At 35.8% G+C, this 11,574-nt stretch overlaps 1 long non-coding RNA gene across 1 annotated transcript; it reads left to right on the top strand.

The window, feature by feature from the left end:
- Window positions 1-10,823: 10,823 nt before the first annotated feature.
- LOC108781052 (uncharacterized) lies at window positions 10,824-11,544 on the top strand. Its single transcript, XR_001940925.1, has 3 exons — window positions 10,824-10,968; window positions 11,079-11,147; window positions 11,292-11,544. It is a non-coding gene; the product is annotated as an uncharacterized LOC108781052 (long non-coding RNA).
- The last annotated feature ends 30 nt before the right edge of the window (window positions 11,545-11,574 follow it).

Here is an 11,574-nt window from a genome sequence, read left to right as displayed (position 1 = left end):
TTGCAACCGTTTCATTGTAGACAGACATTGTAGAAATTGCGTTATTGCCTGCGTCCTACTGTTTTACTGCTTACAGACAATCTCATTGTAGACGGACCTTAAGAGACCACCGCCGCCTAGTTGTTAAGGCAAAGTTACTCAGAATCATGACTTATATAACAACATATGTCACCGTCATGGTCATCGGTGAGGAGTCCTGTATAATTGCCAAAGAGAAGAGGGCAAATGTCCCAAAAACTATATTGATTCCTCGATGGAATCGAACCATATAGTTTTTCGTGAATCCATTGCTTTAACCTACTGGAAAAAGAGTGATATACATGTAACACAATTTTTTTTTAACACACATTAAATATATAGATTTTATTTAAAAAATTGCAAATTACTCGACGAACGGTACCACCATGCTAAATGCTGCTGGACCAGAACCCGTATTTCCATAAGCAGTCGCATCATGTATAGTGGTGGGTAAAGTCGATACATCGAACCAGCGAATATCCATTATTTCTTCTCGTGTTTGTGGTTTAAATTTTGTATCCAATGACAAATCGCAAATAATAATATATAATCTTATAATCTTATCATTTATTGTAGATTCAATGTACTCGTTTATTTTGATATATTTCGTTATATCAAAACCAGTCTCTTCCCGTACTTCTCGAACAGCATACTGATATGGCTCCTTACGACAGTCTAATTTTCCTTTAGGAAAACCCCATTTATTTTTTCCCCAATAGCTCTGCACCAGAAGCACCTTCGTCACGTCTTCATTTAAAATAATTGCTCCATACGTCGGCAATTTTCGTCTGAATTCGTCTCATCGTTTAAGCACAGCATCACATTGCGATACATATTGTTGTAAAAATGGTATGCATTTAAATATAATACGGGCAAATTCATTTATGTTATAAAATGTCACGTTACAACGTGGATTGGTGTAATAATCGTCCAGGTAACTCCAGTGCGCCTTTTCTACCTGAGAGCAATGTACCATCAAATCACTCTTCCAATTTTGTGGTATAGGTAGAAAAAATCGCCTACAGAATAATAATAATAATAATATAAAATACAAAAAAATGTATTTAAAACAAATATATATATATATATATAAAAGAATTAAATTATAATGGGCTATTCTGAAGTCAGCGCGGTAAGAAATGCATAATTATATATTTTAAATTATTGTTTAATGTAATCTAAAAGTTATAAATTTGGACGTTTCGGCTATTTTTTTGGATGTAGCCATCTTCAGCAAAAAAACAATAATAAATTTCAATTTCTCTCAAAGTTTCTATCAAATTTATAACTTTTAGATTACATTAAACAGTAATTTAAAATTTAATAATTGCGCATTTCCTATAATCCAGTTGACAATTATAGTCACTTTCGGTCTGTCTTATGTGACTGGCGTAATGAAGAATACACTTGGTCAATTATATTTATCTCATATCTGTTTTTGATCAAGAAGTTCAATATATTTTTATGCACTTGGCGTATGTTTTTTTCTTTTTTTAAAAAAAGGTTTTTTTAAGATTTTTAAAAGAATAAAGTTATAATGAACTATTCTGGAGTCAGCGCGGTAAGAAATGCGTAATTATTAAATTTTAAATTATTGTTTAATGTAATCTAAAAGGTATAAATTTAGACGTTCAGCTATTTTTTGGATGTAGCCATCTTCAGCAAAGAAACAATAATAAATTTCATTGTGTTTCGTATTAGAGATATAACAATCTTGTATTTTTCTTATCAAATCTATATGCTGACAATATTTAATCCATTTATTTCAATGTATTCATAATTACGTACGCTTGCGATTAGTTGTATTGATCCACGGATGTTGGGACATAACATAATATGTTGTTATCTGTCACATTCATATACCAATGTAGTCACATCATGTGTAGTGGTGGGTAAATCCTCTATATTGAACCAATCAACATCTTTTATCTCTTGCTGTACTATCGGTTGAAACTTTGTTTCTGCTGACACACCCCAAACAACATATAATCTCACAATTTTATTATTTATTTTAGATTCAATGTAATCATTTATATCTATGGGGCATTCTTTCTCAAATCAGCCGCCCCCTTGCGCATTTTATTTTTAAAGATAAAATTTTTTTCGAAGCGTCAAAATTTCCGCCTAAACCTCAACTTTTTGATACCGTATGGTGTTTTTTATTTCCTTCTTAAGGGTGGGACCATACGTTAAAAATAATGCTCAGACTTACCAAAATAATTGAAAAATGCAAAAATAACGTTTAGAGAGTGTGGTTAACTACGATAGGAGATCGCAGGATCGCTATGGGGATCGGAGGATCGCTTAGGTCCACAAATAAATATCGAACCGATTATAAAATAAAAGGCTCTTTATTCAGCTCTTACATCAGTTAATAATATTTGGGCGTGATGCGCTAGATTCACATAGGGTCCGTGCAAAGACTTCAGGGTGCCTTTCGGCGCCCGTTTGTGGAGGATTTTTGTGGGGTGCCTTTCGGCACCCGCAGGAGGGATTTACTCTTCCGATGAGTCGGACCCAAAGAGTTCCCTCAGTTGTAGGCGCTTGGCCTTGCTCAGGCGCCCCGGTGTTCGGGGGCGCTTCCTCGGCGTCCTGGGCAGCGGGCTGATAAGCTCAGGCGGCGGAGATGGCCGCGGCGGAGATCTCAATGGCAGGCCGGCCTGGCTTGCCACCGATGCCGATGTCACTGGTGGCGATGGATTAACATGGATTTTTGTAACATTGAAAATGACCCGATCGGAGTCGAAACGTTTGTAGCTACTTCTTATTTATATTAAAGTTTAATTTGTAATGTTATCGGCTCTTTGCCCTTCATTTATTTTATTTGTTTTATACATTAATAAAAGTCATGTAATATTAGGTGTAGTAAAAAGAAATCTATTATTTTTCCAATAGATTTCATGCAAAAATATTACATACGTATAATCAAATATGCTAATAAACATAATAAATTTCTTTGGTATAATGTTATACGAAATTAATCATCAGAACAAACCTTTCTCAAGATATTAATTATTAATTAAAATAATAATTTGTAAACGTATATTTATGAAGATACACGTGATTGAAAACTGGTTAACTTACACTCCAAAATCTTGAACTAGGTGAGAGATCAAACTATTATATGAATTATATATACATATGGGGCATTCTTTCTCAAATCAGCCACACCCCTGCGCATTTTATTTTTAAAGATAAAATTTTTTTCGAAGCGTCAAAATTTCCGCCTAAACCTCAATTTTTTGATACCGTATGGTGTTTTTTATTTCCTTCTTACGAGTGGGACCATACGTTAAAAATAATGCTCAGACTTACCAAAATAATTGAAAAATGCAAAACTAACGTTTAGAGAGCTTTTTTTTAATGATTTAATTAGGATAAAATACTATGTATTAATTCTTCGTATTTTTTCATACGGGTACCATTCGGTCCCATTTTCAGCATTGGAAAATCTTTTAATGATAACTTGCTTGTTCGGTTCATGTGAAGAAACAAGAATAGCATGGTTTATGTTTATTTCCGGAACAGATGGAGCATTTTCAAACCATAAGCATCTTCTACTTTAGCAAAGCAGATCATGATAAAATGAGGAGAAAACTAAATAAGAGATTTGAAAATGCTCCATCTGTTCCGGAAATAAACATAAACCATGCTATTCTTGTTTCTTCACATGAACCGAACAAGCAAGTTATCATTAAAAGATTTTCCAATGCTGAAAATGGGACCGAATGGTACCCGTATGAAAAAATTCGAAAAATTAATACATAGTATTTTATCCTAATTAAATCATTAAAAAAAAGCTCTCTAAACGTTATTTTTGCATTTTTCAATTATTTTGGTAAGTCTGAGCATTATTTTTAACGTATGGTCCCACCCTTAAGAAGGAAATAAAAAACACCATACGGTATCAAAAAATTGAGGTTTAGGCGGAAATTTTGACGTTTCGAAAAAAATTTTATCTTTAAAAATAAAATGCGCAGGGGGGTGGCTGATTTGAGAAAGAATGCCCCCTATATATTCAGATATATCAAAACCAGTCTCTTCTTTCACTTCTCGAATAGCACACTGATGTGGCTCCTCATTTTCTAATTTTCCTTTAGGAAAACCCCATTTATTTTTTCCCCAATAGCTCTGCACCAGAAGCACCTTCGTCATGTCTTCATTTAAAATAATTGCTTTATACGTCGGCAATTTTCGTCTGAATTCGTCTCATCGTTTAAGCACAGCATCACATTGCGATACATATTGTTGTAAAAATGGTATGCATTTAAATATAATACGGGCAAATTCATTTATGTTATAAAATGTCACGTTACAACGTGGATTGGTGTAATAATCGTCCAGGTAACTCCAGTGCGCCTTTTCTACCTGAGAGCAATGTACCATCAAATCACTATTCCAATTTTGTGGTATAGGTAGAAAAAATCGCCTACAGAATAATAATAATAATAATATAAAATACAAAAAAATGTATTTAAAACAAATATATATATTGCTACCGTACTCGCGAGTGACGGGCAACTTCGTCGCTTTTCTTGCTCTCACTACTTCACAATTACTCAAAGATGGGCGCCAGGCACAAGAGAGCGTGCCACTCCTCGACACTCTACAATACTTTGCCCGAAATCCAAACACTTTAAATATCTCTGACGAAACTCTAATAGTTCTGAAATTTACTTTAATAGCGACGGCGGTAACCGGTAAGCTCAATCACTATATTTGGTAGAGGGGGCGGTTCGGGTGAGCGGGAGAGGTTCGAGGAACGAGAGAGAGAATGTAATAATGACACCTCGAAATTAATAAAAGACGGACATGACATGTATTTCGTTACTATTATAAATCCGGCATACAAGTAGGTATTTCGTTATCCTTATAAATCCGGCATACAATTACATTAAAGATGAGCGGAATGCGATAACCGTTTGCGGGTGTCGTCGAGCCTTCTACGCGCGGTAACCAAAAAAAGTTAGTCAAGTAGGGTTCTCCTTCTAACAAGTACGAAAAATGTGATTAGACGACACGGTTCGCTCTATTGAGAGGCAATAGCACGGACAATTACAGCCTTACGAAAGACAATACGCGATGACCTGCCCAGCTAGCAAGCTCACGTGGTAATGACGTGATTATGAAGTGATTTTGATGACAATGCCGTCAAGTGACATAAATGGAACGTTATTTTGACGTCATTTGTAATACCAAAAGTTGACGTCATCGATATGACGTCAACTAGATGTTACATTGACGTCATATATATGACCATTACTAATTAATTATTTTTTGTTATTATTTGTGTATTATTATTTGATGTATCATTTTATACTTTAATATTCGATGAAAAACAAGGATAAAATGATATGTCATGCACATTACACTTACGGAAATGATACATATACTAATACATACACTAATACATACACTATCATATAAACACATAAACCATCTGATTTCAATATTTCCATTGAACAGATATATCACAATTATACAGACATTGACATACAGATTCGTGGGTCATCGAAGTACAATAGTTCCCGTACGATTGTCAAGGTTAAGCATGCGAGGTCGTGGTACAACTTCGGATGGGTGACCGTTTGGGATGCATCATGAAAAAAAATTAATTCTCGAATTTAGAGAAAATTTTTTTTTCAATAATTAGGAAAAACTGACCGGTATTCTACTTGAATTTCTACACGAAGCATATACGAATTTACTACTGCATTATTGCACTAGTAGTGACACTAATAGTACTTTTTAGTCATATTTACGTCTCCCTGACGTAATAAAATAACGTCAATAAGATGTGACATAATCACGTGATATATACGTCAGAATAACGTTACTTTTATGTCATAATTGACGTTATTTGTACCAAAAATTCACGTCATTATCACGTGACCTTGCTAGCTGGGTGATGGCGACACGAAGACGGCGAGCGTTACGTACAATTACGCGATGATTCTACAGGCGATTCGAGCGGTATCCTACAATCGTTATCCGCGGTAGCCTCTTTTACGGGCGGTATTCGGCTGGCATGTTCTCGGCACGTGCGCCTCACTCGCTATCGCGACGTAGCGGATCAGCGGCCTCACAATTAGCGACGCTTGTCTCACCGATCCTTCCGGAATCTCCTCAGCTTTTCCTCGGTCCCTTCGGTAGCCTCTACGCCCTCGATATCCGTTCGACTATTATGGCTCGGATCCTGGCCCCTCTTACAAAGTCCTCTCGACGCAACGTCTAAGCTCGTGGTCGCCACGCAAGTGAGGCCATATATGGTTTCGGCAGGGAGCACGCAGGCCGCGCCGTAATACCGAGTCCTGCCATCCTCGCATCCTATTGGCCGCTAATTGTCTCACGCGGCCCTGCGAATCGCGTGGGCCCGCGACAACCTCGTGGCTTCGTACGGCTCGGCGCGAAATCTGAGTCTGTCGCATAGCCGTCTGTTTCTTTTTCTCTAAATCGTTCCTTCGGTTAAATTCATCGACATATAGTATGGACTGCGCACAGGCTGAAAGAATATGACCGGCCCAAAAGAAAGAGATAGCGACCGGTGTGGGTCAAGCTCTGTCTCTTTCTAATAGCTGTGTCTCTTTCTACCGTCTAGCGATACATTACGATATCCACTGGGCGGTAATAAAAGCAGCCAATAGGAGTATTAGAAAGAGCGAGCGATTGACTCACACCGCGTTTCCTCTTTGTCTAATTCGCCGGACACTTTTTATGTATGGATATGGACAGTCCATACTATATGTCGATGGTTAAATTGCCTGGTTTCAGCGCGTCCGAGGGCCTGAGCCGCCGTGTGCCATCGCCTTCTTTCCTCGGTTGCAGTTTTCGCCCTCGCGGGCTCTCTGGGTCTGCCTAAATTTCGAGAGATTCTCCCCACATCTTGCATGCTCTTGCTGGCCTTTGCAAAAGTGATCAGCACGGAGAGGGTACAAATAGATATTTTTATTTGGGATGAAGCGCCAATGGCACCACGATATGTTTTAGAAATTATAAGTCGAACGTTACGTGACATTATGAATAATAATTTACCTTTTGGTGGAAAAATTATCATATTAGGTGGTGATTTCAGACAACTTCTTCCTATTAAATTACATGGTACTCGAAGTGAAATCGTTAATCTTTCCATCAAGTTTAGTTATGTTTGGAAATACTTTACAAGTTTCTCTTTATCAAAAAATATGAGAGTTCTTCCAGAAGAAAATGAATTTGCAAAGTTCCTATGATTCTAACGATAATGTACATCTTTCAGATAATTGTATTGCATCCATAAATGCCAATATTGCAGAAGATATACCTGTATATGGTGAATTAATACTAAATAAAGAATTCAATAAAATGGCGAAGTGTGCAATACTTTCTGCAAGAAATAAAGATGTAGATGAAATTAATATACAAGTTGTCGAATTGCTAGATACATTAGAAGAACGAATTTATACAAGTATAGATAGTACTGAAAATTGCAGTGATAACGATGAGATTAATGAAGTCATACTACCAAGTAGAATATTTAAACAGTTTATTTATTTCCATCATCTCTTCCTCCTTATAAATTACGTTTAAAACCAAATTATATCGTTATGTTGATACGAAATCTAAGTATCAATGAAGGTCTTTGCAATGGCACCAGATTAATGATTATAGAGCTAGCTGATCATTTACTAAAATGCAAAATTTTAACAGATGGTAAAGTAGGAGATATTGTATTTTTAAACCGTATAACATTATATTGCGAAAATGTATACCCTTTCACTTTTAAAAGAATACAATTTCAAATAAAATTAGCTTTTGCTATGACTATTAATAAATCACAAGATCAGACATTTGACAAAATAGGAATAGATTTTCGCAAAGATGTTTTTAACCATGGACAACTTTATGTTGGTTTTTCACGAGTACGTTCTTGGCAAGCATTAAAAATTTATCTTGGTAGTCAACGGGAAAATAAACAAATTAAAAATTATGTGTATAAAGAAATATATATATAATTCCTCTTTTTTTTTATATATCAAAATAATAATATAATGAAATTTAATTAAACAAAGACTAAACAAGGACTAAACAAAAGAGTATATATTGAAAAATAAAAAGCTCAGTAGCGCGCGCTTGTTGTATTCTAGTAGTATAAAATTAGCTACAATAATACTACAATTAGTAATATTAATTATTACTAAAAACTTAATCCTGAAGTCCGTTTTACAAATTTTAGAGATAGCGTCGCCGTATGCGCTTGAGAGAAGTGGAAGACACAGATTCTATCTTATTAATGGCTTATAGTTCAAATAATATTTAACTTAAAACTAACTAAAATTGTGCTATTTTCTTCGCTGAGGTGCTTGCAAATTCGGTTTCGTGTTCGTTCGAATAACGGTTTCCGTAGAATTTTCTTTTTGATCGTCGATGACTAGGACGATCATTAGTCTCTCCATGACACTTTTTCGATTTATGCATGTTTTAAAACCACTTATACTTTATACACAGCGAGATAGAAAACGCGGGAGCGATAGATACGAGCACGTGTATTATATAGGTTAGAAAACTGATTTTACCAGTAAAAATAGTCAAGAGTTCAATGTAAATAGGCTCCATCTGTAATCATAAGTAGAAACTTCATAGAAAAACACGATATCGACCGAATACTCTACGAATGTAGTGGGATATTAGCCGGCGCTACGTACCCTTGGGAGACGCTCGATGCGTGCTTCCGCACGGGTCGACTCAATGACTTGTGACTTTTGAATCGTAACGAATATCGATTTGCCCTTTTAGCACAACATTCTAGACAGTAATAGCTATCGAAATCCGCAAAACAAAAAATTTCGATTTTTTGACCCAACGAATGAGACTGGACCCTTAAAATTAAAATATGTACATATACAGGATGTCCCAGAGTGATCGGAAAATATTACGTGAACAGGTAGAGCGGACTGAACTGAGTCGAAAAGTCCTCTACCGTTTTGCAATTTTCGCAATAGTTAACGAGATAATAATTGGTAAAGATTACCGAATACGTGCGTCCGCCCGACCTACTACTGCCAACAGTGGCGCGTGGACCGCGGAGAGCGGGGACTGCCTGGCAAGCGTCCCATGCCGCGCACAACGCCGCTCGCCGCTCGCCCCAATCGTCGTGACTCAGACAGCGGCGCACTTGCGAGGAAGTCCCCGCTCTTCGCTGTCCGCGCGCCATCGAGCTACCATGGGCGTACACTGTTGGCAGTAGTAGACCGAGCGGACGCACGTATTTGGTAATATTTACCAATTATTATCTCGTTAATTATTGCGAAAATTGCAAAACGGTAGAGAACTTTTCGATTTAGTTCAGTCCGCTCTACTTATTCATGTAATATTTTCCGGTTAGTCTGGGACACCCTGTATACATATTATAATATATATTAGATATCAGGAAACGTGGTAGTTTAGGAAACTGAAAGACACTACAAGTCTCTTATCCCAAGCCACCAAAATCCATTTTTCGGGGGTGCATAGCTAGTAAAATATAAAAAATTTTGAATCGAACGTTATATGTCCTGAAAGGCGGCTATGATATATACAATACAATACAGACAGGACTTCGAGACTGTCGAACTAAAACTAATTTAAAATTAGGACTTCTGTTCACTCGTCACTACTACTTCAAATTGTGACGTCATAAGCAAAAAAATAGATAATAAAAAATGTACATTGAGATGTACATTTTTTTATTATAAGGCTCAATATGTTTTTAAAAACAAATAATATAGAGAAAGAGGGCAATGAGCCAATAATATCGTTAAAATCTTTAAATTATAATCTAATATATTGCGAAGAATATCACGTAATTATGGCGTTTCGTCCAAGCTTCCACTACTGGACTCATCAGTAAGGCAATGTAGTGGAAGCCTACCTTAGACGCCTGTTTAAGTTATTAGATCGAGAATTTATATATACAGATATACGCGTATCCAAGCACTTGCGAGAATTTTTGCGAATATCTATAGACCTTTGATGGTGAGTCGACGTAGTAATATTCTTCGCAATATATTTATTCAAAGTAATATATGTATTACCCTCCCACCCCCCCAACTTGCGCGCCGAACAATCGTCAGTCTTGAAACGCAACTCTATCTAAAAATTCTCCCCAAATTGCGCGCCGAACTATCGTCGGTCTTGAAACGGGGAGGGGGGGAGAGTAATACATATATGTACAGTCGGGGACTAAAAGGTTGCAACGCTTTTTAATTCGATGGTTTCGGAACCAAAAATTTTGACAGAGCAGGCCAGCATCTTTAAACTCTTACATTCAGTGGTTATGATAGATTACGATAATTGTCAAAGTGATGGACAATCATCTTGTACACGGTGAAATGAAAAAAATGTATTTGGCGCAGTGGACAATTCTTAAGATACCCTTCGGATACCATAAAATATATCGTAGTAAGTAATAATGAAGTAAACGCTAAATTTCTTTTATAAATTTATTTATGTTTTCAAAAATAATAAATATTAAACAATAATTATTAACATTAATAATTATTTTTAATAATAATAAACACAGCAATAATACAACAATAATTATTTTCAATAATAATAAACACAATAATAATATACAACGATTGATCGCTTCTTTGTCGGGATGATCAATTCCAGCAAGCCTGTGATATCGAAGCAAGTGGAAGAACTTTACGCATCCTTCGCCTATGCATCTGCCTCCGATGCCAGCAATTTTTCTGCACATCTCCAGAGGAACAGGAGAATCGACCATCTAAATTCCATTGAAATTACGTATTAATATAATAATTTATTTCATGATATTGTATATGCTGATATTTTATATTTTAATTATGTATTTTTAATTTACAGTAATGCATTAATTAAGTTACATATTTCTGTCTGCAACGTCGATGAGTATATAATAACAGCAATGGACTTCGTTAATTCTTTACTGGGCATAGGATACTATGATTCTATTAAGTAAGTATTTAATATAAAAAATAATATAAATAACTTATATACTATGTATACTATATATGCTGTATATATAATAATATATAAATAACTTTAATATATACTATTTTATTCAGAATATCTTACCAAAGACGAATGTTGCTTAGATGCCGACAGGAAGCAGATATAGTGACGGCGAGATGGTGGTAATTATATATGAAAAAGAGCAATTGCTATCCAAAAGCATTTCGAATGGCTTTTACTTTTTTCGTTTTCTACATGCATTCAAGATTCTTTCCTTCATTCATCCTTTCCATTCATTACGAGAGTTGTTTATGTTTCGTTTGCAGATTTGAAGCAACGATTTCGTCAATTATATCACTTCAAATTGCGTAACATTGTAAGAATGGTTCAAGTTATCCATGCATGTTGCATTTTGCACAACATCGCAAATGCAAATGACATGGACGTTTTTGAAGCACCACTGGATGATGAATATCCTGATCTAGTATTGGCACATATACAATTGGCACAATACGAACAGGAAGAACATGTACAAGACAATACTGGACAAATTACAAGGGATGAAATTTGTAGGCAATTAGCAACTCGATTGTGAATAATGATTTATAT

Source organism: Cyphomyrmex costatus, unplaced genomic scaffold (genome assembly GCF_001594065.2).
Source record: "Cyphomyrmex costatus isolate MS0001 unplaced genomic scaffold, Ccosl1.0 scaffold758, whole genome shotgun sequence".
NCBI lineage: Eukaryota > Metazoa > Arthropoda > Insecta > Hymenoptera > Formicidae > Cyphomyrmex > Cyphomyrmex costatus.
This window is presented reverse-complemented; position numbering and strand designations above follow the sequence as displayed.